General features: G+C 41.4%; 1 long non-coding RNA gene across 1 annotated transcript in view; it reads left to right on the plus strand.

The window, feature by feature from the left end:
- Nucleotides 1-25,564, plus strand: part of LOC119623874 (uncharacterized) — a 101,423-nt gene continuing 75,859 nt past the window's right edge. Inside the window, exons 1-2 of the long non-coding RNA XR_005239939.2 lie at nt 1-423; nt 16,205-16,326. This is a non-coding gene — a long non-coding RNA (uncharacterized lncRNA). The remainder of the gene's footprint in view (nt 424-16,204; nt 16,327-25,564) is intronic.

A 25,564-nucleotide genomic window follows, 5' to 3' on the forward strand; every position in this document is an offset into this window, starting at 1 on the left:
TAGTCAGGATTATTTTTGCTTTCCAGTGACTCAAACCTCTCCTAAACTGCTCTCTCAGTTTTGGCTCCGTCTTCCTGTCATAATAACAGATGGTGTAGAGAGGTGTAGAGAGGTGACAGAGTCAAGGAACATTGTTTTCTGAAGATGGTTCTTTCCTCAAGCCCTTTGAGTTCTTTGGTTTATATTCTCGTCACAGGAGAGATGATTTTGAGTAAAAACTGTCTTTCACCAGTTTTGTCTACCATTCCGACTCCATCTGCATTCCCGGAGGAGTCCTGTTGAGGACAGAGTGACTGTGAGCAAAACGTGAAGAGCTGTGTCACCAAGTTCCATAAAATTTGGGAGTCCAAGCAGCATATTTGTGGGATTTGTCTGACAGAACACAATGGAAACAGAGCGTGGCATTCACTCCACCTCCCCCAGGTGACCGGCAGCTTTCTCACAGAGGAGGGGCTCTAGCGCATCCCTAATGGCATCTGCCGGGAAGCAGCAGGGCTGGGTGAGAAAGTGGGTCTCAAGGGACCTGCAGTGTTCAGCAGAGCCGTGGGAGGACCTGCTGGGAGCACACTTGTTTAGGAACACATGAGAGGTGCCCCGTGAAGATTTCAAGAAAACCTTGCCCAGTTAAGGGGATGGGAGGACTTTATAGGTCCTGTTTCAAAATATGTCTGTGAGAACAGTGTTGAGTCATTGTTGCTACAGGAACCCTATCTGAACCAAGAGGTTGCTAAGGTCTGGGGAAGGTTGAGCTACATATAACTTATGTGATGAACTCCACAAATGTCTATGCAACGGAATTTAACAGATGGTGAAAAGCATAAAGATTTTTGTTGCATGTACAGCTATGGAGCAGAATTTCTAGTACATTAAAAAGTGCTTCTATCACAGTAATAAACATTACTCAGTGGCAATCCTAGGCATCATGTAGCTCAGTGATTTTCAAAGGTTTTAAAGAAGCTGAACATTATAAAATTATTGTTTAAACTTTTATTTTAGTTAGATAATATTTGCACATGGTGAAAATTTAACATGTACAAAAGCATATAGGAAAACTAGGTCTCCCTCTACTCGTTGACCCCTGTCCACCCAAAGCCTCTACCCACAGGAAACTATTGTTACTCCTTTCTTTTGTATCCTTTCAGAGATGTTTTATGCATATCCAAGCACATTCTCACACACACACTTTTGTAAGCAGTAGCACAATAACCTTCTGAACTTTGCTTTTTCACTATGTACCATGGAGATCGTTCCAGAACAGTGCAAGTAGAGCCACCTTGTTCTTTTTTACTGCTGCATGGATTTCCATTTCAGGTCTGTGCACAATACATTTATTCTCTAATCTATTATTAGATTATTTGTTTGCTTCCAATTTCATAGCTATGGAATATGCATATCCTTGTACATATGATGTAATACTACAAATGAGCAAGTTAGCTAAGGAATACATTCTAAGATACGGAATTACTTGTCAACATTGCTCATTTAAAATTTTGATACATGTTGCCAAATTGCTCTCCACAGATGTTCCATAAGTTTCTACTGCCATCAGCAATGTATGAAAGTGCCTAATTCCTTCTACCCCCCACATCACTCAGTATCTTATCAAACTTTTTGATCTTTTCTGATTGGGTTAGTACTTAATGTATATTTGAAAAATATGCATAAGGTTGACATATATTTAAAAGTTATTTATATGTCCTTCGTTCATAGCCTTTGCTCATTTTTGCTCTTTTTTTCTTTTTCTTTTTTTTTTTTTTTTAAATTATACTTTAAGTTCTAGGGTACATGTGCATAACGTGCAGGTTTGTTACATATGTATACTTGTGCCATGTTGGTGTGCTGCGCCCATCAACTCGTCAGCACCCATCAACTCGTCATTTACATCAGGTATAACTCCCAATGCAATCCCTCCCCCCTCCCCCCTCCCTGCTCTTTTTTTCTTACTGATTTTTTTTTTTTTTTTTTTTTTTTTTTTTTAGACGGAGTCTCACTCTGTCGCCCAGGCTGAAGTGCGGTGGCATGATCTCGGCTCACTGCAGGCTCCATCTCCCAGGTTCATGCCATTCTCCTGCCTCAGCCTCCCGAGTAGCTGGGACTATAGGCGCCCGCCACCATGCCCGGCTAATTTTTGTATTTTCTTTTAGTGGAGATGGGGTTTCACCGTGTTAGCCAGGATGGTCTCGATCTCCTGACCTTGTAATCTGCCTGCCTTGGCCTCCCACAGTGCTGGGATTACAGGTGTGAATCGCTGCGCCCGGCCTTTTTCTTACTTATTTGTGAGTTTTTTACGCATTAAGAAAAATATCCTTGTCTGTAATCTGAGTCACAATATTTTTCTCATTTTGTCAATTATCTTTTGACTTTGTTCATGCTGATTTATTGCCACGTATATAGATTTAAGGTCATTTTTATTTGGTTATATATTTTTTTATCTTTTTATTATATTTATCTTTTCGATTATGGCTTCTGGGTTTTGTGTGATATTTGGAAAGCTCTCTCTACTTCTTTGTGGTTATTTTAAAGTTCTTTAATTTTTTCCTTCTACTAGTTTTATGGTTTCATTTTTCATGTTTAAATCTGACTCATTTGGAATTTACTTTTGTGTAAGTTGGGAACTAAGATTCCATCTTATCATCTTTTTTCCCAAATGGTTACCTAGTGGTCCCAGCATCATTTATTAATCTTTCCCCTATTTATTGAAAATGCCACCTTTAAAATCATCTACTAAATTCCTATATGTTTTAGGGTGAATATCTGGACTTTTGGAGTACCACTGAACCACTACCCTCATTAAGGTGGGGGCAGAGAGGCCAGAGCTCTGTGCACTGGTTTCCTCTCTCGTTGCCAACATTACCCCTGAAGTTGCTTTGGGGGAGATCTTGGGGTTCTGGGGGACAGATTTTGAAAACTACCAGTCTGGACCACTCTCTTTTTCACTGATGAAAATCTGTAGCTTGGTGTAATTAAGTGACTTAAAATAATGTTCTGACATTGGCAAGTTGCCGTATGCCCCTAACCCCTTAACCCCCCACCATGTGCATGGAGTATATCATTGGTGTAGGAGTCGCACTGATATGAGAATCACAGAAAGTTGGCCAGGGAGCCCACAGCTGCTGTTAGGGACTGCTATAGTGTCAGAGGGCCTCATCCATGTATTTGGGGGAAAGAATGTTCCAGAAAGAGGAAACAGCAAGTACAAAGTTCCTGAGCTACATACGTAGAGAGATATGGGTATAGGTATAGAAATAGTATAGATAATTTAGAGAGACAGAGATGGAGACAGACCTAGAGATGAGAATGTGCTTCAGCTAAGAGTAGGACCATTTTTACTTAGCATGCTTTTCATATTATTAAGTTGCTATTACAATTTTCACAGCCAAAAATCCATACATGATGTTATTTGTATTGTTTATGTTGTTTTATATATTGTTTTTATTTATGCTTATATTTTCACAGCACTCCTAAATTGAGTGGAATGATTGCAAAGTCTTTCTTTCTTTCTTTCTTTCTTTCTTTCTTTCTTTCTTTCTTTCTTTCTTTCTTTCTTTCTTTCTTTCTTTCTTTCTTTCTTTCTTTCTTCCTTCCTTCCTTCCTTCCTTCCTTCCTTCCTTCCTTCCTTCCTTCCTTCCTTCCTTCCTTTCTTTCTTTTTTTTTTTTTTGAGACAGAGTTTCGCTCTTTTTGCCTAGGCTGGAGTGCAATGGCGCGATCTCAGCTCAGCGCAACCTCTGCCTCCCGGGTTCAAGCAATTCTCCTGCCTCAACCTCCCGAGTAGCTGGGATTACAGGCATGCGCCACCACCCCGGCTAATTTTGTATTTTTAGTAGAGACGGGGTTTCTCCATGTTGGTCAGGCTGGTCTTGAACTCCCGACCTCAGGTGATCCACCTGCCTCGGCCTCCCAAAGTGCTGGGATTACAGGCGTGAGCCACCATGCCCAGTGCAAAATGTTTCCAATAAATGAGGATACTCCACCCCTTGCTCTCCAAAAGCTTCTCTTCAATTTGGGTTTTGGTGCCAGCAATTTAGTCTTGACTGATACAATAACGTTTCAAATTTCTAGAAATAGTTGGGGGAGGGGAAGACTAGCCTGTGTTGTAGAGTTTTGAGGACAGAAAAACAGCTTTGTACCTGATGCCTCTCCCTCAGAAAGTAGTCAGCCCCAGAGAGCCCCAGTTCCACCTTCTTTTGAAATTATTTTAGAGGTAATCTCTGGATCCCCTCCAGGAGGGACTGTCCATCCCCAACAGGTGCAGAGAATGAACCACACTTAAGTTTGCCTGGTAAATGGTTTAAAGTGTCACTGCTAGATATGGTGGCTGTGATGTCACTACTGTGTGTATCTTGAAAAGTCAGTAAAGAATAAGTAAAACATTTGAAGAGGTTCTTATTCAGCAACAATATTTGTTTAAAGGTTTGCCAAAAACACAAAACAAAGTCTTAAACCCCAAACCTTTAACAGTATAAAAATAACAAGGCTTAAGTCATAAACATTGGATTTCCAGAATTTAAAAAGATAATTTTTGAAAAAGGAATTACATCAAGAAAAGATTTTATTTTTTTGAATTGACTCTCTTCTAAAACAAATAAAGAAACAAACAAGAAAAGCAATAACAAAAAAAACAGTTGCTATTATCAATCCAGAGAAATGGATGGATTCCAATATTTTATTCACAAACAAGCTTCATTCCAAACGGCAGAACAACAGGGGTCTGGCCTTCTGCATGGCTCAGGCCTGAGTTTCTGAACCGGAGGTTATATGGCGAGGCTGAGATTAAGGGTTTTCCAGTCTCATTTAATCAGGGCATAGTCACAGTTGCACCAGCAGTTGTTTTCATGTCCAATTCTGTTGGCTTTGTAGTCTGGTAAAATTCTCCCACCTCTAACAATGAGCTGACTTGGAACTTGAGACTCTGCCGTGCTGATATATTGACCCCAGAAAATCTGGACACTGCTCCGGGGTTCTTTCACAAAGTCCGAGAGGTCATACTATTTTCACAGCAACACCAGGGCGTGATTTGCCTTTTTCACTCACATTTTCTCAAAAATATACAAGGAGGTTTTCAGAGGCTGCATAATGTGTGATATCACAACAGATTGAATGCAGGAGCAGATAGGAGAACCCAGCTGTCTTCTATTAAACCAGATATGAAAGAGATTTGCAAAAATGTAAATCAATGCTGCTCTTTTGCCAAATATTTTTGTTTTGGAAAATGTGGTTATTTTTCATAGAATCTTATTTATGATAAAGTATCTATTGTATTTTTAAAATAATTAAAATATTTTGACTTGACTTATAATACACTAAATAAAAGATATCATGTATAAGCTCTTTAGGGTCCTCATAATTTTTAAGAGCTTATGTGAAATTTAAAGTTTGTCTAAAGAGGTTCAGAGACCACAAATTTTGAGAATTATGGGTCTATGGGATAGTGAAGGAAGATAAACACAAAATAACAATTAATATTTATTGAGTGCTTCCTGTTTGACAGGCACTGTGCTAAAAGCCTTACATGGATTGCCTCCTTTAATTCTTGTAACCTCCCCTCAGAGTAAGTACCAGTGTTTCTTCTTTTATTTTTAAGAGACAGGGTCTCACTTTGTCACCCAGGCTGAAGTGCAGTGGCACAATCATAGCTCATAACTCAAACATAGCTCAACGTAATCTTGAACTCCTAGGCCTGCCTGGGCCTCCCAAAATGCTGGGAATACAGGCGCATGCCACCATGCCTAGCTTTAGTGTTCCTTCTTCTGCAATAGATGAGGAAACTGGAGCGTGGAGAGGATGTTACTTTCTCAAGGTCATAGAGCCAGAGAGTGGCAGAGGATGGAATTGAACCTGGGAGTGCGGTTGTAGCTCCCTTATTCTTTTTTTTTTTTTTTTTTTCTTTTGAGACAGAGTCTCGCTCTGCCGCCCAGGCTGGAGTGCAGTGGCGCGATCTCAGCTCACTGCAACCTCCGCCTCCCGGGTTTACGCCATTCTCCTGTCTCAGCCTCCCGAATAGCTGGGACTACAGGCGCCCGCCGCCACGCCCGGCTAATTTTTTGTATTCTTTAGTAGAGACGGGGTTTCACCGTGTTAGCCAGGATGGTCTCGATCTCCTGACCTCGTAATCCGCCCGCCTCGGTTTCCCAAAGTGCTGGGATTACAGGCATGAGCCACTGTGCCCGGCCAGCTCCCTTATTCTTAACCACTTGGTGGTGGTCCCTCTAAAAGCCTGTCCTCCCACCCCTTAACCCGCTGTACTACTGCGATGTAATGGAAGATTGTGGTCTGGGAGGCAATGGGAGAGGATATTGTACTACAGGCACTCAGAAGATCTTTCCCTGTCAGAGCCGGGGTTGGACTGGAGCAACTGCTGGCCTCTCATGGTGTGTGGACACCTCATGGGCAACTAGATCCTAAAATACAGAGACCCACACTGGTGTCCCTCCTCTTTTAAGCTGCTTTGGGAACAAAAAGGCCATGATTATTAAAAAGTCATAGTTTTGCAGGAAATGAAAGCCAAGACCCATTAACAGGGGTACAGCTAATGGGCATGGTGTATGAAAGAGGCAAGGGCCGCTTGGCATTGTTTTTCACTCGTAGATAAGCCGAAAAGGACCTCAGAACAATGGTGTGTTTTAGCCTAAAGAGAAAAAAAAGTGTGCTTCTAATCTGAGGGGAGAATGATGGTGTGTTAAAGAATATGAATTAGTGGATGCTAAAGAGGTCTGTTATTACTCACAAGGACTAATATTCACACAGAATTGAATTTGACTAGGCCAGCAGAAAAACTTCCAAATATTCCTTTCTGTCCAATGCAGGGATCAGCCATTATTGCCCCAAGGCAGATTAGCCTTAATTGGGCATACATTTGCAAAAATTAGCATAATGCCTTTCCATTTCTTCTATTATCTTAACTAATTGCTTTACATTGGCTCTCCTATTGTCTTATCTTTCTTGCCAATAGCACTTGATGGCCCAGTGAAAGGCATTTGACTTCCCTAACAGTATGCAAACTTCATTAGCCTTGGTTCTTTAAAGGTGTTAGGCTACGTTTTCGGGTCAAAAGTCTGGGATAGTGTCAAGGGATGGGTGGACTGTCAGAGTAAGAGACACCATGGGTTTGCTCCTTGGCTTCCTTAGTTAACACACTGTGTTTTGCCACGTGAGGGGAGAACTGACAAGGTATTTGGGAACTGAAAAATCATAGTTACCAACTGAGTTCACAAAACTCTGAGCTGGAGTTGGACACGACCTTACTGGCTTCTCCTGGTAGACGACCTGTGCTCCCCAAGGTCTCCCAAAGGCATGACTAACTACTCAACTCGGTGTCATCCCAATTCTCCAGTGAGCCATGGCCTCATTTTATTGACACTAAGAGCAACGTTCTCAGGCCAGGACAGCACTCTGGAGCTTCACAGACCAGAAAAGTCACATTCCTTCCCTCACGGAGTTTAAAGTCCTGCAGGGAAAGATACATGGGTGAAGGAAAGGCAAACACCACATGGTAAATGCACACTTGGGAGCTTCCTCTTCTTTGAGATAAGAAGGAAGGCTGAAGAAACAGAAATGTTAAGAAGCTGGCGTGGGGAAGTACAGCAGGTAGAGGTGGGAGAGAGGGAAGGAATCTCTACTCCAGTTGAACAGGAGATGGGAGTTTGGGCTGTAAGTGAAGGAGGTAGGGGGAAATTGCGCTGCAGGAAAGTGAAGGACAGGTGAAATGAAATAAATGCGGTGGGCATTGGAAATTTAAATCGGATCTTAAAAAAATACTCCTGCCCCCTGGCTTAGGAAAAAAATGAACATAGGTAAGCCTTATCTAAATAACCATCTTCCTTCCATTTCATTTGGTCCAGTTTATGTTTGGAGGATTTGTATGTGATCAGATAGTTAATAAACAGGTGAAATATGAGTACAAAGAGAAAGAGCTGCAGTTCCTGTAAAATCTAAGATAAAAGCTTTGGAAAGCCTCGATCAAACGAAATTACCAAAAAAGCGTCATTGAATAAAAGGTGAGAGAGACAACTGTAAGAAAAAAAAAATCATAAAAATCATTGGAGGCAATTTTGTTTCACAAGTGTCTTAAGGTTCTCACCATATCGTAAGTAAATGCTGGACACTGTAATGATGTACAATGGTTTGATTTATGCAACAGAGACTAGCAGCAACTTAGTGAATCTGCATTCAGGAAAGAGACCCGGGCCCTGCATCGCATGATTGGTGAATAAACACATAGTTAGATGTGTGTTTTAGGTTAAAGTCTTTAGTGAGCTCTGCATGTATCATTTTATTGATTCTCTGTTCTGGCTTTTCTGATTTTTCAGCCAGTTCCCTGTCAGGTATGGTTGGATAAGAGGTATGAAGGGAGAGTAAAAAGGCTTGGGGTTTTGTTGTTTTCTTCCCCCTCACTTGAAGTGAGCAGGTATGTGATTATTTCATCTGACCACTAGATGCCACTATTGCTTCATGGAAATATTTTCCAGCTGCTTTGGCTCTAGCAATTTACGCTGGACATTCTACTCTTAACTGAGTGCTTGTGTGAGGAAGGGCAGAATGGGTCCCATTGTTACCTCCTTCACCTGTGCTCAAATCTAGCAGAGTTTAAAAAGTATATAGACATGGCATTTGAACAAGGGGCTCCCAGGCACAGAGTTCCCAGCCAAGGATCATTATTTCTTGAAGAATGACTTTGAAAACGGCTTCTTTTTATTTTATTTTTTTATCTTTTGAGACGGAGTCTTGCTCTGTCACCCAGGCCGGAGTGCAGTGGCGTGATCTCGGCTCACTGCAACCTCTGCCTCCCAGGTTCAAGCAATTCTCCTGCCTCAGCCTCCCAAGTAGCTGGGATTACAGGCGAGTGCCACCACGCCCAGATAATTTTTGGATTTTTAGTAGAGACAGGGTTTCACTGTGTTGGCCAGTCTGGCCTCGATCTCCTGACCTCAAGTGATCCGCCTGCCTTGGCCTCCCAAAGTGCTGGGATCGCAGGTGTGAGCCACCTCACCTGGCCCAGCTTCCTTTTAAAGTAAGTAGAGTGACTTATTGTAAGTAAGGGAACATGAATGTTCTGTCTGATTTAGGGCATACACACTACCTTGTGTCCAGTGCAGGTCACTCTGTCATAACAAGCCCCACCAGGTGGCTATCCCTGGCTGCACAAAGGGTAAAGCTGCTGCTGAAGCCCAGCACCCCTTCCCAGTGTGAGCCCCTACTCTATATGCTGAGGAATTCCTCAGGTCAGTAAAGTCACCTTCTGAGGAATTCCTCAGCATATAGAGTAGGGGCTCACATTGAGGAGGGAGGAGGGCCAGCCCTACAGTGTCCTGAGCTGGCTATGGAGATCCTCTCTATAGACCCTGACATCTGTTTCAGGGACCTCAGAACTGAAAGAGCTCTTGGAGGTCAGCTGCTTCAGTCTCCCACTTACTGCAAGCAATCCTTTGGTAACATCCTTGGTACAGGAGCGCTCACCTGCTGGAATACTCTCTGTACTAAGATCCCTACTTGGTTGGGCATTTCATTTTCTTGTGGGGCAGCACTGTTAGAAAGCATATTCTATATTAAGCCAAAATCTGCCTCCCTTCAACTTCCCTTAGTCATTTCTCATGATTCCCAGACTCCTCATCAATTCAGGAGATAAGAAGAAAGGATGAAGGATTGATTCGGGATAATTCAGTCCTTATTTATTGAACAGCTTTAGGGCCAAGGCCCTGTGCTAAGCAATCAAGAGCATCTGCTGGAGACAGTTGGGATTGTCAGTGTTCTTACTGTGTCTTTCCTGGAATGAGACATAACATTCCAGGTGAGGTCCAATTCATGCAGGTATAGGGACCATTACTGCACTTGATCTGGAAGCTTCCATCGAGTAAGATTATGTTAACTTTTTATACACTATAACAATACTGGTCCATTTGCGGTTGAGGTAGATTTAAATTCTCAAGTCTTTTTTTTTTTTTTTTTTCCTCAGGGTCAGTGTCAAGCAATTTTTTTCCCATTGTGTACTGCTTATTTTTATTTTTATTTTTGGAGACAGGGTCTCACTTTGACATCCAGGCTGCAGTATAGTGGTGCCAACCTGGCTCACTGCAATCTCCACCTCCCAGGGTCAAGCAATCCTCCAGCGAAATGTTTCTGAGAAACCACTTATCTGTTGTGAGCTAGAACTATATCACACATCTCTTTTCTTACAAAGACATTGACTGGTTCCAAGTCTGGTTTTGTTTATGCCTTGCTACAACAACCCATGAATGTCACACTGGCCAGCTAAATACTAATCTATATCACTGGAAGAAATAACTAAGTCAAGTGGTTCCAAGAACTCAGTAAGTGTTGGACAAAACCCTTGAAATTAACTGAATAATTAATATATTGTCTGACAAAATACTAGATTATTAAATATTAGCCATTATGTGTTTAAAAGGGTTTGTTGTGATGAAATTTAGAGTTAGAAATAGCTCCCCCAAATTTTGGTCCTGAGCTACTCATTTTGGTAAATGATGAGATTAATATCATTAGGCAATTTAATTGCTATATTTCAGGTATTAGTCATCTGTGTCAGTTTGATATTTCTACATATATATGCCCTATTCATATTATACCTAAGCTTCCAGTTTATTTAATTAAGTTGTGACCATCATAAGTAGGAAAACAGATATTAAATGAAGATGAGAATCTGAACCACAAGAACTGTATGTGATAAATTAATGGGCAATATAGTGCAGTGATGAAAGAGATATTTACATTGCAGGCTGCATTTGGAATGCAAATGGTTTGATTATACATTTCCTGGAAAAGTCTCTTAGAGGAATCTAGAATTTGAGGGAAACTTTTGACTCAGATTTTGTTCATAGAGACTGTTTTTTACTCAGCTTATAGGATATGACACACACTTGGTTTTCCTTCTACCTCACTGATTCCTGCTTTTCAATCTCCTTTGCTGGTATTGTATCAAATTTAGCCTAAAGCTGCCTCCTTACATATTTTAAGTTTGGCCTAAAGTTTCTCTGTACCTTGTGAACTATAACAAGCGGAGGTGTAAACAGACCCATATCCTACACTTGTGCCAATCACCGAGTCTTGGCCAATCAAATGTAGCCAACTGTTCAAACCATGTTCAAATAAGGAAATGCTGAGCCGTAACCAATCCAGCTGTTTTTGTACCTCACTTCCGTTATCTATATATCACTTTCCTTTTTCTGTCCATAAATCTTCTTCCCCCACACGGCTGCGCTGAAATCTCAGAGCCTATTCTGGCTCAGAAGGCTGCCTAGTTCACGAATCATTCATTGCTCAGTTAAACTCCATTACATTTAATTCAGCTGAAGATTTTATCACTGGTTTCTCCTTTTCTTCCCATCCATTTAATACTGAGGTGCTTTGGGGCTGAGCCCTAGCCCCTCTTTATCTGTATCTACTCCCTTGCTGACCTGTTCCAGGTTCATGTCTTTAAATACCATCTTTATGCCAACAAGTCCCAAATGTGTGCCTTCAGTACAGAACTCCCTCTGAGTTCCAGACGTAAGAACATTCAAATATGAACTCCTGATCTTCCTTCTAAACCTGCCCCACCCCTCAGCTTTTTCATCTCAGTTGATGATAACTAAGCATAGCAGTTTATTAGGTCAGAAAAGTGACAAGGGACTCGCAGAGACTTGTGTGGAGTTTGAGTTTTCTCTGAACAAGATAAGGAGACAGAGAGTTTTGAGCAAGAAGTGGAATTATCTGGCATATTTTAAAAGGCTCATTCTGGCTGCTTTGCAGAGAGCAGACAGTGGAGGCACAAAGATATATCAAGAGAGACCAGTTAGGAGGCTGCTGCAATAACCCAGGTGTGAGATCATGATGACTTGGATCAGGGTAGTAGTAGTGGTAAGAAGTGGTCAGATTCTGGATGTGTTTTCAAGGTAGAGTTAAGACGATTTCTTGGCAGGATGCAGGATGTGAAAGAAAGAGAAGTCAGGGATGATTCCAAGACTTTTAGTTTGAGCAACTAGAAGAGTGGTGGTGTTACCTTCAACTGAGATGGGGAAGATTGCATAGTGAGTTTGGGATGTCCACTAGATATTGAAGCAAAATGTTTGAATGGGAATTTGAACATTTTAGTCCATTTGAAGTTCAAAAGAGAGGTCTGAACTGGATATGTAAAATTGGGAATCATTGCCTTATAGATAGTATTTAAAACCTCAGACTGGAAGAGATCACTAAGGTCTTAGACACTTACAGTAAAGAGAATTTCCTATAGACCTAGAGCATTGGTTCTCAACCAGAGGTGCTTCCCCTGGGGATATTTGAAAATGTCTAGAAATATTTTTGGTTGTGGGGAGTCGTTGCTACTGGGACCTACTGGACAGAGAGCAGGGATGCTACAATATATATCTATCCTGTAATGCCTAGGACAGCCCCCAACAACAAAGAATTATCTGGCCAAAAAGTCAGTAGTGTCAAAGTTGAGAAACCCTTGTATAGATGGAAAAGACCAAGGACAAAGCCTGGGATACTGCAATATTTAAGAGGTAGAGAGGAAGAGGAGGAACCAGCAAAGGATACAGAAGAGTAATCAGGCAAATAGGAGGAAACTAAAAGTTGTAGATCCTGGAAGGCAAGTAAAGAAGGTTTATCAATAAGTAGGTGTGTCGAATGCTGCTGATTAGGGGCATGGTGTCAGTTGCCTGTAGTTCCAGCTACTGGCGAGGCTGAGGCAGGAGGATTGCTTGAGCCCCAGAGTTTAAGGCCAGCCTGGGCACCTAGTGAGATGATGTCTCCAAAAAAAAAAAAAAAAAAAAAAAAAAAAGCTACTCAGTCAAATTGGATGATAACTGAGAATTATTTGTTGTATTTGTCAACATGCATGTCATTTATGATCTTGAGAAAAACAGTTTCAGTGTATGTGTTGGGTGGATTTAAGATAGAATGGAAGGAAAGGGAGATTGCAGACAACTAGTATGTACAAGTTTTGGGAGAGGTTTTGCTGCAAAGGAAAACAAAGAAATGGGGCAGTGGCTGGCCAGAGGTAAGTATCAGAGAGTTGGGCATGAGTTTAGAGTGCTAACTGTCAGACCACATCAAGGGCCTTTGAATCAAGGACAAGGCAGATCCAGGTTGAAATGATTCTGGACACAGGTGTAGAATGAGAAAAAGGTCTAGAAATTAATTATGTTTTTGGGTGACAGCTTCATGAGTCAGAGGCAGGTCTGATGACTGGAGCCAATTGTACCAGACGGTTCTAAGACACACTGTTCTTTATATTCTACTCTTTTCTGTCCAAATAAAGGACTGGAGCTGGCATATGAATTCTTTGCAATAACTCAGTACAAGATTCCCTGCTGTCTCTGACTTCTAGGGGTAGGCTTATTCTTATTTTATGTGGCTCCAAGGGTGCAGGTAAGTTTCAGGACTCTCTCTGTCTGGACGATTGCAGCAGTCATTTATCTGACTCCAGCTTGCTGCCTTTTACTCCCTTCTCTATTTCCAGAGTGATCTTTCTAAATGCAAATCTGAGTCTATCATTCCCCATCTAAAAACTGTGTATAGCTTCCCATCCTAATCAAGATAAAATTCAGGCTCCCTTGTGTGGCATACAGTATTATCTTAGACTTAGTTTTCCCTGTGTTTTCCAGGCTTGTGTCCAGCTTTTCTGTGCCTTGCAGTGGATGTTGGATTTCTCCACATCCATGGTTCCATGTACTCACCACGCAGAGTCAGACCTCCAAACCTGTGCTTAACTTGTTTACCCTTCTATAACACCCTATCTACTTTTCTGTGTTTGGTTAACTCCTGCTCATTGTTCAAGACTAATTTCCTTTAGGAAGCGGTGTACATTAGAATTCAATGGGGTTACAAGTGACAAAAAATAACTGGCTCTGTTGCTGCCCTGGAGTAAACATGAGAAAGAAAAGGATATTCTGGGGTCCATGGAGAGGAACGTCAGATGCCTCTCTGAATGGGCACCAGCCCCATTTTAACCATTTTTAAGTGCACAGTCCTGTGATGTTAAATCATTTGCATTGTTGTGCTTTCCTGGTACTTCTTGAGCTCTTTTTATCTGTAGACATTGGTCCTCCCTTAATTCAAGATAATTATCTTCTAGCATATCTTAACAATCTGTTCTTGGAACCACTATTATTCAACTGGGACTGGCAAATCCCAGCCTGATCTTTCTTAGATTTCAAGACTATGATGTTCCTGCCTGGTATGTGCCTTCAACTCTAGGGAATTAAAGTCATGTATTTTGCTTTGTTTTGTTTCACATTTTGCCTGAGCCTTGTTTTAGATTAACTGGTCACTTCATTAATTCATTCAATGACTGATTCACATACGGGTTTGCTGTAATTTACTATGTAAAAAGTCTGTTTCTTCTGGCTTAATCATCAGGGTTTCTGGAGGTGTGGAATAGCAGACTAATTATCCCTCTGTAACCACTCATGTTTTTGAGATGAATTACCTGTAGTATGAATTATTTGCTCATTCACCATATTATTTGTTTAAAAATAACAATTGGGCACTTGTCACTTACCAGACACAGTACTTGGTGCTCAGGATGCAGAATAAAAGACATTCCTTGTCCTGAAGAAGCTGCAGTCTAGTGTCAGGGTAGACAAGGAAATAAGAGTGGAGCATAATAAGTTCTTAGGTCAAGGTATACCTGAGGTGTTATGAGAGTCCGGAAGATGGGGCATGTGATTGAGACTTGGAGTCAGGGAAAAACCTCAAGAGAAAGTAGTGCGTGGAGGTTGCAGTGAGCCGAGATCATGCTGCTGCACTCCAGCCTGAGAGACAGAGTGAGACTCTGTCTCAAAATAACTAACTAACTAGCTAACTAACTAAATAAATAACATAGTGCCTGAACTGAGTGATGAGAGACCTAGGAGTCAACAGGAAGCTAACATGGGCTGAACCAGCTTGATAAAAATAAAACTCTCCACAATTTCATCAACACTAACCCACACCATTTCAAATAAATATTCAAAGTAAAAAAAAAAATGTGCTTGTTAGGCAACTTTATCATAAGTTCCCTAATCTCCATCAACCCACCCCAATGTTACCCCAATTAAATACATAATACAAGTTCCTCAGTTTCAACTAGATCCCCACCTGGATTCCTATCCCTCTTCTAGAGACTTCTGGAATGTCACTGCCCTATTTTCTTCAGCCCATTCCATCCCTCAAACTCACCCCTCTCCCTGTTACCTACAAATCAGCATCATCCTTGGGCTTATCTAAAGAAAGTAATGAGAGATAGGTGGAGTTAAAGGACAAGGCAAAGTTCAGGGGAGAGATGAGGCTTTAGGATGAAAAAGGACCAGGATTGGGGTGGGAATAACTTCTGCACATATCCTGTGGTATTGTGTGGCATTAAGAGTTGGTCTTATACTTTAGAAGAACTCTTTTCTCCATCTCTGGTGGTAGGGTAGAGGATAAAGTGGAGAGAGTCTTACTAGTGCATCTTGCCAAGGGCTTTTTTTTTTTTTTTTTTTTTTTTGAGACAGGTTCTAGCTCCGTCAACCCGGGCTGGAGTGCAGTGGTGTGATCGTAGCTCACTGCAACCTTGAACTCCTGGGCCCAAACGATCCTCTTGCTTCAGCCCCTCAAGTAGCTGGGACTACAGGCACGTGCCACTATGCCTGGCTAATTTTTTTATTTTTGTAGAGTTGAGGTCTCAAACTCCTGAGCTCAAGCAATCCTCTTGCCTCGGCCTCCCAAGGTGTTGGGATTACAGGTGTGAGCCACTGCACCAGGTCCATTTTAACCATTTTTAAGTGCACAGTCCTGTGATGTTAAGTCATTTGCATTGTTGTGCTTTCCTGGTACTTCTTGAGCTCTTTTTACCTGTAGACATTGGTCCTCCCTTAATTCAAGATAATTATCTTCTAGCATGTCTTGATTTTTTTTGGCCACTTTCGTTGTATGTGTCAGAGTGTGTGTGTGTGTTTTAACCAGCATATCAAATCGTGAGTCTACCTTCTGAGGAGAGTGCAGCAATGTGGTTCTAGTGGTTTCCTTCTTCTTATTCTCCTGGGCTGCTTCAGAATTTAAGTGTTTGGTTTAACAAGGTTAAGGAGCTGGTTATTATTATTATTTTTTTTTTGGAGAGAAGTCAGCAAAACGCTCTGTGGATAAACCAAGAACTTAGTATGCAAAGGGCTTTTGGTAGCCTGGGCACACAACCCGAGTACACATGGTATGAGTGAGTGTCCACATACAAGCATGCCCTTGCTTTCCTAGGTCACCTGTGGAGAAAGAAACATCATCTTTCAACAGAGGATCATTCCTCTGTTTGATGATACGTGCATCCTGGCATCTGGAATTCAATTGACTATTCTGTCTTAGAGCCAAGAATCTAGAAAGTGAGTGGAAACATCAGATGTGAGTCAATATTTCACAATGTCGTTTAAGAGAACATATCAACACTCAGTTAACAAGCAGCAGCCCTGTGCGGACGATGATGAAGACTGGACACATATGAGGGTGTGAATGTGGAAGAGGGCTGGGGCTGGGGACTTTTATAAGAATATTTCCGTGCCTAGGTCAGTACTGGCCACATGTTTAGTTAAGCAGGACATTTCCTTACTGGGAGTCCAGTTGGAATTGATTTTCCATCAATTCCAATAAAGATCAATTTATTTTGATCTTTGATTTTCTCCATTTTAATAGGTTGTTAGCGAAATCAGCTTAATGCTGGTCATATACATTGATTAACTGTTTCATTGATCATACAAACACAACCATTAAATACTTGTGTGTTACAGAGATAATTATTGTAACTATATTCATACTAGAGGGATAGACCAACAATATGCTGGGAAGGAAGTTTTTTTCTTCTTTTTAAAAGAAGTAAATTTGATACTCAAGAGGTAGTGTGGTGGACTTAGAATGCCCCTTCCTACTTTGCTCATCCTTCAAGGTCTGAATGAAACATGACCTTCTTTCCAAAGCCTTGCACAATCTTCCCAGGCCCTATCATGGTTCCTTCCTCAGCTTGTGCGTGTTCTCATAGCACTGCATAGAGCTGCATATTTACCCAAGGCAGGAAAGTGACCCTTATTTATCTTTTGCATATACTACAAGTCCAGTATATTCTGACTAGTTTTTTGTTTTTGTTATTGGTTTTCTTTTGTTTGTTGTTGTTGTTTTTTGAGACAGAGTCTCGCCCAGTCTAGAGTGCAATGGCGTGGTCATAGCTCATTGCAACCTGGAACTCCTGGCTCAAGCAGTCCGTCCACTTCAGTCTCCCTAAAGGCTGGGATCATAGGTGTGAGCCACCATGTCTGGCCCTTGATTTGGTTTTTATTTCGATCTTCAAAAAGTAAAAAGAAGGTTTATAGATTTTGCTAATTTTACAAGTAACCAGGCTCACTGGATTGGGATTAGTCAATAAAGTAGAACATGCAGTCACCTTCAGCCTATCACTTAGAGACAACCATTATGAATATTTTGGGATATTTATCTCCAGATCTCTCTGTCTCATATATGTATATATATATTTATTTATATTTATAAACTTAGAGGTAGAGATTATTCTTTTTTTTTCTTTACTTCTTTTTTTTCTTTCTTTTTTCTTTTTTTGACGGTATCTTGCTCTTTCGCCAGGCTGGAGTGCAGTGGCATGATCTCTGCTCACTGCAACCTCTGCCTCCTGGGTTCAAGCAATTCTCCTGCCTTAGCCTCCCGAATAGCTGGGACTATAGGCATGTGCCACCACGCCCAACTAATTTTTGTATTTTTAGTAGAGGTGGGGTTTCACCATGTTGACTAGGATGGTCTCGATCTCTTGACCTCATGATCTGCCGCCTTGGCCTCCCAAAGTGCTGGGATTACGGGTATCAGCCACTGTGCCCAGCCTGAGATAGAGATTTTTCTAAATAAAAATGGAATCACATTATAACTCCTTCTTCGTCAGATGCTCTTTTAACTCAATATGCCATAGGCATCTTTTCCTTCCTTCCTTCCTCTCCCCGTCCCCCTCCCTTCTTTATTTTCTCTTCTTTTCTTTTTTTTTTGAGACAGGGTCTCGCTCTGTCGCCCAGACTGGAGTGCAGCAGTGCAATCTCAGCTTACTGCTCACTGCAACCTCCACCTCTCAAGTTCAAGTGATTCTCCTTCCTCAGACTCCCGAGTAGCTGGGACTGCAGGTGTACACAAGTTTGCCCTTGCTTTCCTAGGTGACCTGTGGAGAAAGAAACATCATCACCACGCCTGACTAATTTTTGTATTTTTTTAGTAGAGATGAGGTTTCACCATGTTGGCCAGGCAGGTCTTGAACTCCTGATCTCAAGTGATCCACCCACCTTGGCTTCCCAAAGTGTTGGGATTATAGGCATGAGCCACCATGTCTAGCCGCCATAGGCATTGTTCTGTTTGAATAAATATGGAGCTAGACACACTTGTTTAACCAATCACCGTATGTTGAAATTTTAGGTTATTTCCAGTTTTTCATACTACTATAAATAATACTATGCTAAATATCCCTGTATATACGTCTTTGTAGCCTATTTTCATTTTATTTACCCAATCACTCTTTAAAAAAATCTTTTAGGATATTGTCAATATTTTCCTACTGCTATAAATAATACTTGGATAAACATTTTGTACATAAATCTTTGTCCCCTTTTTAATTTTTTTTTTTTTAGGATAACTTCCTAGAAGTAACCTCATTGGTTACCCATTGGTCAAAGGGCATGTACTTGTAAAACTTTTGGATACATGTTACCAAATTACCCTGCAAAAGGTTGTGCCAATTTGCACAGTTATTACCTGTATGTAAGAATTCCCCTTTCACCCTACTCTTGGCCACAATGGGATTTGTGAACATTTTTAAAACTTTGTTAAGTATATTTTGTGAACTAGGTGTTAAACTTAACCACAAACAGCACAGTTTCTCTAGGGAAGTGTGTCCCATCTAAACGGCCAATTTAGAAACAGCCTTCCTTCATCAGCTTGTGGTTACCTGTGAAAAATACCCTGAAATCTTTCTTTAACACCACTCATTAAAAAATGTACCAAGGTGTGAGGTGGGTCCCTCCAAACTGGTTAATTACTGTGTACCAGAGGATATGAAAAAACAAAACGAAACAAAAAACCAACAACAGTCTCTTCTTTAAGGGAATTTTCGGCCATGCAATCTCATGACAACATTATCAGGTTGTTCTAGGGGATATTTATTATTAATTAATGGAGTAAACAGGTCAGTGGTATTTAGAACTATACCCACGACCCCTTGAAAAGATTCAGAGCAAGAGATAAATTGATGAGGTCCCTCCAAATATGGCTTTTTGTCCAGTAAATTATGTTTAGACACCCAGCACTAGAAATATGTAGACAAATTGGAGAGAGTTCACAGAAAGGCAATAAAAAGATGAAGGGAACGGAGGGACTGATTTATGAGGAGAGATTAAAGAAACCAAAAACACAGAGCCAGGACCCAGAAATGACTTCAGGGAGCATGAAAACAAACAGCAAATACGTTTCTGTGTAAACCACCAAAGTGGGGACTTGTTTAGCTTGGTACCAAGAACGTAAGTAGTGGCAGTGAGGTGAAATGAAAGAGAAGAATCCGACTTACTAATTTATTCAGGAGTGTCTCTAGAGAGAGGTTAGAAGTTCTCTGGCTGGAAACGTTTAGCACCAGACAGCTCTCAGCTCCCCCAAGGAGAGGATTCTAGACCGGAAAACAAGAAAATAGACTTGCAGGTTAGATCATGCCAAGCCTTGGAACCCTTCCACATTGTTACCTCATGGCGACTGTATAAATATACTATCTCGGGTCCCAAAGGTAAACTAATACAGCTCATCTCTTTTTCATTTCCTGACTTTAATGCCTCTTTAAGTTAGCAAGTTCAATCAGGTTTGAACATATGCTTTTTCAATCAAGTCTCTCTGCACAGTGTCTTTGTGACAGAGGTGGTCACCGAAGCTGGGGTTCAGGTGACCGCTAGAGATATCTCTGGGCTCCTTTAGTGCCTGTCTGAAATAGCCAAGGAAGAGAGGAAAGAGCCAAGCAGCCGGGAATACAGCCCACCTGCCCCAAGTCAGAGAGAATGTCCCGCATCAGTTAGGCCTCATAATTTTTGCCCTAAATCTCATCCCCATAACAGAAATGTAAGAGCTTTGTCTCTTCAAAAATCCACCAGGTTCCAGAGGAGATGGAGAAGGCATGTGGGGGCCTACTTGGGGGATATGATCTTCATTTTAGTTTCCTTGTCCTTCTGTCAATAACGGAAAGTTAACTTGCTTGGATTTGCTCCAGCCAGTGTTTGGTGATCCATAAAAAGGGGAATGGAATAATAAGAAAAATGGAAACAAACAACACTACACACACACCACACTCATCTATTATTTAAAGCATTTTACTCCTTCACAACAAGCCAAGTGTTTCCTAAGCCACTGTCGTGAGCCTGACGCTGAGTTGGCGCTGTGGGGAGTGCCCATGCAGGCTTTTTGTGTGATGCCCAGAATCAGTGCTGGTGCAACCAGAGGTGGTAAAAAGAAAGTGAGGAGAACCAAAGTTGACTGACTGTGCTGACATTCCTCATTAGGGTTGCACGTGGGAGAGAGAGAGAACTAGTGTGCAGGTTAGCAGCTTGAGCTGTGACCATAGACAAGTGTTTCTCCACTAACTGTGTGACCCTGGTCAAATTATTTAATCTCTCTAGGTCTTGATTTGTTCATCAGTAAAAGCAGAGATAAGAGTACCTAGCTCATAGCAGATTGCTGTGATGATAACCCTCATAGGAGGGTTAAATAAATAAAACATATAATGTGCTTAACCAGTCTTGCACAAAGTAAGCACTCAATAAATGTTAGCTATAAGAGTCCCTCCTCTTCCTGCATGCACACACAGAAACTCCTATCTCGAAGTCCAGGGGGCCTCCGGCACCCACCTGTGAGAAAGGGAAGGTGATCTTCCCCTCTATTGCTTAATTTGCTCACCATGGATTCCCAGGGAATCCATCATTTCAGTGAAAAGTTTTAAATTTTGACTTTTTAATTTCAATATTTTATTACTGAATACATTTAATGTCTTGATATTTTAAAAAACCAAATCTAACCTGATTTTGGATCACATCTATGACTACCTTATAACCAAACACTTAACCAGTGCCATTTAATTTTAGTGCCCACGTTTGCTTTTAGGTTCATAACTGTGTTGACACTAAGTGATCACAGAAAACCACAGCTTTAAACTTTCCTTTACACTGAGCTGTGGGCCCGTATTTTTCTGTATTTCTTAAGTTTGAGGAAAACTGAGCAATGACGAACACCATGGAAAGTAGGAGTGGGGAATGTGGGAGGCCATGTCTAGGGATGTTCCAGGAGTATCTCCAAAATGGAGAAAGTTCCAGAAATAGGAGGCAGCATCAGGTAATGATGAGCTGTGAACCAGGCTAATTTGGGTTCAAAGGTCAGCTCAGCCACCTGAGCTGTGACCTTGGAGCTTAGAGGCCATCACAGCTAGGTAAGAATTAGAGAATCATTTATGTGAAATCCCTTGCTTCATCCACCTGCAGATATGGATTCATCCCCCCTGAACGTCAACATCCCCTCACTGGTATAGCACAACATATGGACAGAAGGGGTGGATTTTCAATGGTGGAAGACTAGGCAGCAGGGACACTTCTGGTGTTACATGGGTATGGCTGTGATGATGTCACCCCCAATCTGCCGCCACAAAGCAAAGATGCCGTGAAGAGGACAATTTCTGTAAAATGCACAGAAGGTCAACAGGGGCCAGTCACCTGGTAAGAGGAGTGGCAAGAAGAGATTTTCCAGGGAAAAGGACACAATGCTCCTCCTGAGACTCTCATAGGAAGGAGGGAAATTGATTGCACAAAATATAGAATGTTGGGACTTGGAGGAAAAGTTTTGTAGATTTGGGGCACCCAGTTGTAATATACTGACTGTGCCTGGCCATCCTGATGTTTAGTAATGTGAGTCTTGAGTCCAAGAGCTTAGGTACAGTTCCTCCAACTCCTGGGGGCAGAAAGCACATCAGTAATTTTGGCTTGGCTTCTGGAACTGGTCTTCTTTTGGAGTCCTCACAGCTGCCACTCCACTTTTAGAACAGAGAAGAGCCAACTCCTGGTTGACCAGAACATGGCCAGGAAGGCAGCAGCAGGTTTTGGAGGGAGACCAGTGGGTTCGCCTAACTGAGTCTCAGTTTTCCCATTGGACTGATAGGGGTAATTGTGAGGACAAAAGAAAATCACTTAGTCCAGGACCTGGCACCCAATCAACTGTAGCACAATTTCGTAAGTTACAACCGGCAGTGGATAGAACAGAGTGGGCAGGCCCAGCTTTCAGCCCAGAGAGTATAGAGAGAAAACTTTAGTTGCTCTGTCATTGAGGCCTTTTAGCCTTAGCTGGCTGCCCTCAGGATCTCTGGGAAACAGAGATAGTTGCGCATGTATGTGACAGAGAATTTTGCTTGCAGGCATGAAAGTGTCGGGGAGAAAGGGCCACACAGTTTCCAGGGACCAGCGATGCCAATTACTTTTTTCCAGCTTATTTCAGGGGTTTTGGACATTGACATATCTTTGGTTGACCAAAGCATCCCTGTTCATTTTCAGTCTGCAGATGATTAAAGTGAACTTAAACTCTGTAGAAAGTAGATTTTAAGTATGTATGCATGTGTGCAGGGAGCAATATCTGTGTATGGTGAAAAGTAAGAAGAATCAGGACATTGAGTTTCTGTTTTCTCCTGACTCTGATGTAGGCCTGCCTGGTTTCTCCACTGTTTTGGGCCACAATTTCTTCATTGACAAAATCTTCAGGAGTCTAGATTAAATGATCTCTAAGAAAGGACCCTTCCTGCATTTCCAGTTGATCTATGAATATATTCCTGAGGTGCTGGGTGGTTTCTGATTTTCTGAGAAATTTCAGAGCCAACCGCCATATTCTTAGATAGGCTCAGGGGGATTCTATTCTGAGAACCCTCACCTATAGAGAATAAGTCTTTAATTTGAGGATCAGCTCAGCCTTTAAATTCTCATTTTCTCCTTCACTCTCTATCTTTGGGCTTACTCTGCATTGTTAATTCTATGATAGAATGAAAAGAGAACTGTGAACAGTTGTGAGGAAAATTTTTGTTGCCCTAGGCTAAATTTCAGTTACAGTGCAGGAGAGGTTTAATGGAATTTAAGCCCACTTAGTTATGTTCAAAGAGGAAACTACAGTGACTTGGAGAAGCAAGTAGAAGATACAGAACATGAGACTAAAGAATCCATCTTTACAGAACTGCTTCCTCAAAGGCTCATGGGCTTTGGGGTAATGTTGTGTACCTTGAGAAAAATAGAAACATTCACAGTCAAGTCCAGCAGCACTGCAGACGTCTAGGTATTGCTGCTACTATTGCCAGGAGGACCAGCTCCTCTCCTCCACCTCCTCTTCCTCAGCTCCACTAAGTTAAATTCAGGATAGGGGAAAAGCGAGCGCAGGAGAGATGTTGGAGTTTGCTCCTTATAATAATGCCACCTTAGGTCCAATAAGCATGAATGGAATTTTATGTGTTCACAGCTGGCTCTGAATTCTGTGTCAGAAAGGCAGGAGCTTTGTCTGTAACCTGAGTTCTTCTAACAATTGTTTTTGTAATATTAGAGGGATTTGAAAAGCATGAGGTTAATGTGCTTAGTGATCTTATTAGCTCCTTTATGGAAGCAGACAAGCACATTTCGAGGACTGATCCAGAATAGAGAGATAAGGAAAGGAAGGGAGTGGGAACACTCTGTACTTTCCAATAAATTTTTCTGTAAACCTAAAACTCCTTTTATAAAAATAAATTATATTAGGTTTTTTTTTTTTTTTAAAAAAGAAAAAACTGCAATTGATGCTGAATAGTACACTTTTAAAACTACAAATTTGCCATGACAGGGATAAAACACAAACAAAAAAACTGCTGATAATTTATCTCTATGTGACCCCTTTTTCGTTACTACTGGGCCAAAAATCATCTTGTAACTAAAAAAATATGCTGTGTGTCAAATAAAAGAGTATCTAGATGGATCATTGTTGGCCTGGCTTGTGGTGGGGCCATTGAGGGCAGAGATGCATTTGGAGCTTGACGCATAGTAGATACTCAATAAATATAAAGTGAATGAATGGACAAAGTGGCAAATAAAAGAAGTACGCAGTTTCTGTTGGGATGCACAGGACTTTTAATATTATGCCTTGGGGCAACGCTTAGGTTCAGACGGGCTCTGGGGACCAGTCTTAACCCTGGCCTGTAGTTCAGAAGCTGCCATCACCTATTCCATCCCTGAACTCCTTACAACACAGTATCACCAGTTTGCCTCTTTCTCATTATTTCTGAAGACAAATCATTAGACCTTTTCTGACTTAAAGTCTTGCTGTCAATTGTAGTGGAATAGAAGCAAGTGGAATTTCTTTCCTTAAGTTGCCAGAACACTAAAAAAATTCTTAGTGACCTGGGCCCTGGCAAATGGCTCTTGCCCTATACCTGCAGTGGCAACTGGATGACCCTTTGGTCTCCAGCGACTGGCTTTCATGTATTGTCACATCACTCCACTCTTCTTATCTAACATTATTTGTATTCTTCATTATTGTCTACCTTGTTTTCTCCGGATGTAAATTCCTTGAGAGACGGCTGCTGCCTGTATTATTCACCGCTCTATCTACTGGGCTCAGGAGAGGGTTTCTGCTATAGTAGGTGTTCTGGTTGGAGAATGAATGAATGGAAACCCAAGAGTCAAAGTAAATTTGGATAAGAAATTTGAACCTGAGTTGGGGATGTTACCACAGCTTAGGCACATTCAGCAGGCAGTTGGAAATACGAATATCTAACTTATTCATTCATTCAAAAATTATTACCTAAGCATCTACTATGTGCCAGCTACCATGTAGATGCTTTAAATACAGACTAGGCTTTCAGCCTTAGGTGTCCCAGGAATAGAACCTCCAGATCAAGTTCCCAACTTATTTCTGCTGCCAATTTGCTGTGTGGGTTGGACCAAATCACATAACTTCTCTATGTACAAAGTAGGTCCGCCAATATTCCATCACCTCCCAGGGCAGTTGTAAGGATTAATTGGCATTTATAGAGTGCTTTGAGCTCCAGAGATAAAAGGTCTCCTGCTTCTGCCAAATCGCATGATTACAGTAGTGTGGTGGGATACATGATTTAGAGCTTATGGAGGACTTTGAAGATGAAAAGAGACGAAGTCTTATTATGATTTCTTTCAGCTTCTAGGCAGGACTGACCTTGAGGTTTATGTGCCCCCGAGTCTTTCCGGCACCACTGGGATTCTGGCTCTTTTCCTTGTCCTTCTCAAGAAGTTACACTGGCCCTCAAATCTTTTTTATTTTGCATAGTTTCTAAAAGAAAAATCAAAGGCAGCTTCCTGCATTATAGAAACACAACCTCAATGATCCCAGGGCTAAGGGAGGAGGAAGAAGGCACAGAACAGATTTTTCTCTGACACTCTCATTCCTGGATTTATGTCATTAATTGTTGGAACCAGTGAATTCTATTGAAAGACAAGATTGACTCCCTCAATAAAATAAAGCCAAGTAATATGAAATCCAAAGTGTGTCTTGAGGCATTAATTTGTTTGATGTTAGATTTAGAAAATA

This window comes from Chlorocebus sabaeus, chromosome 11 (assembly GCF_047675955.1).
Source record: "Chlorocebus sabaeus isolate Y175 chromosome 11, mChlSab1.0.hap1, whole genome shotgun sequence".
In the NCBI taxonomy this organism is placed as follows: domain Eukaryota; kingdom Metazoa; phylum Chordata; class Mammalia; order Primates; family Cercopithecidae; genus Chlorocebus; species Chlorocebus sabaeus.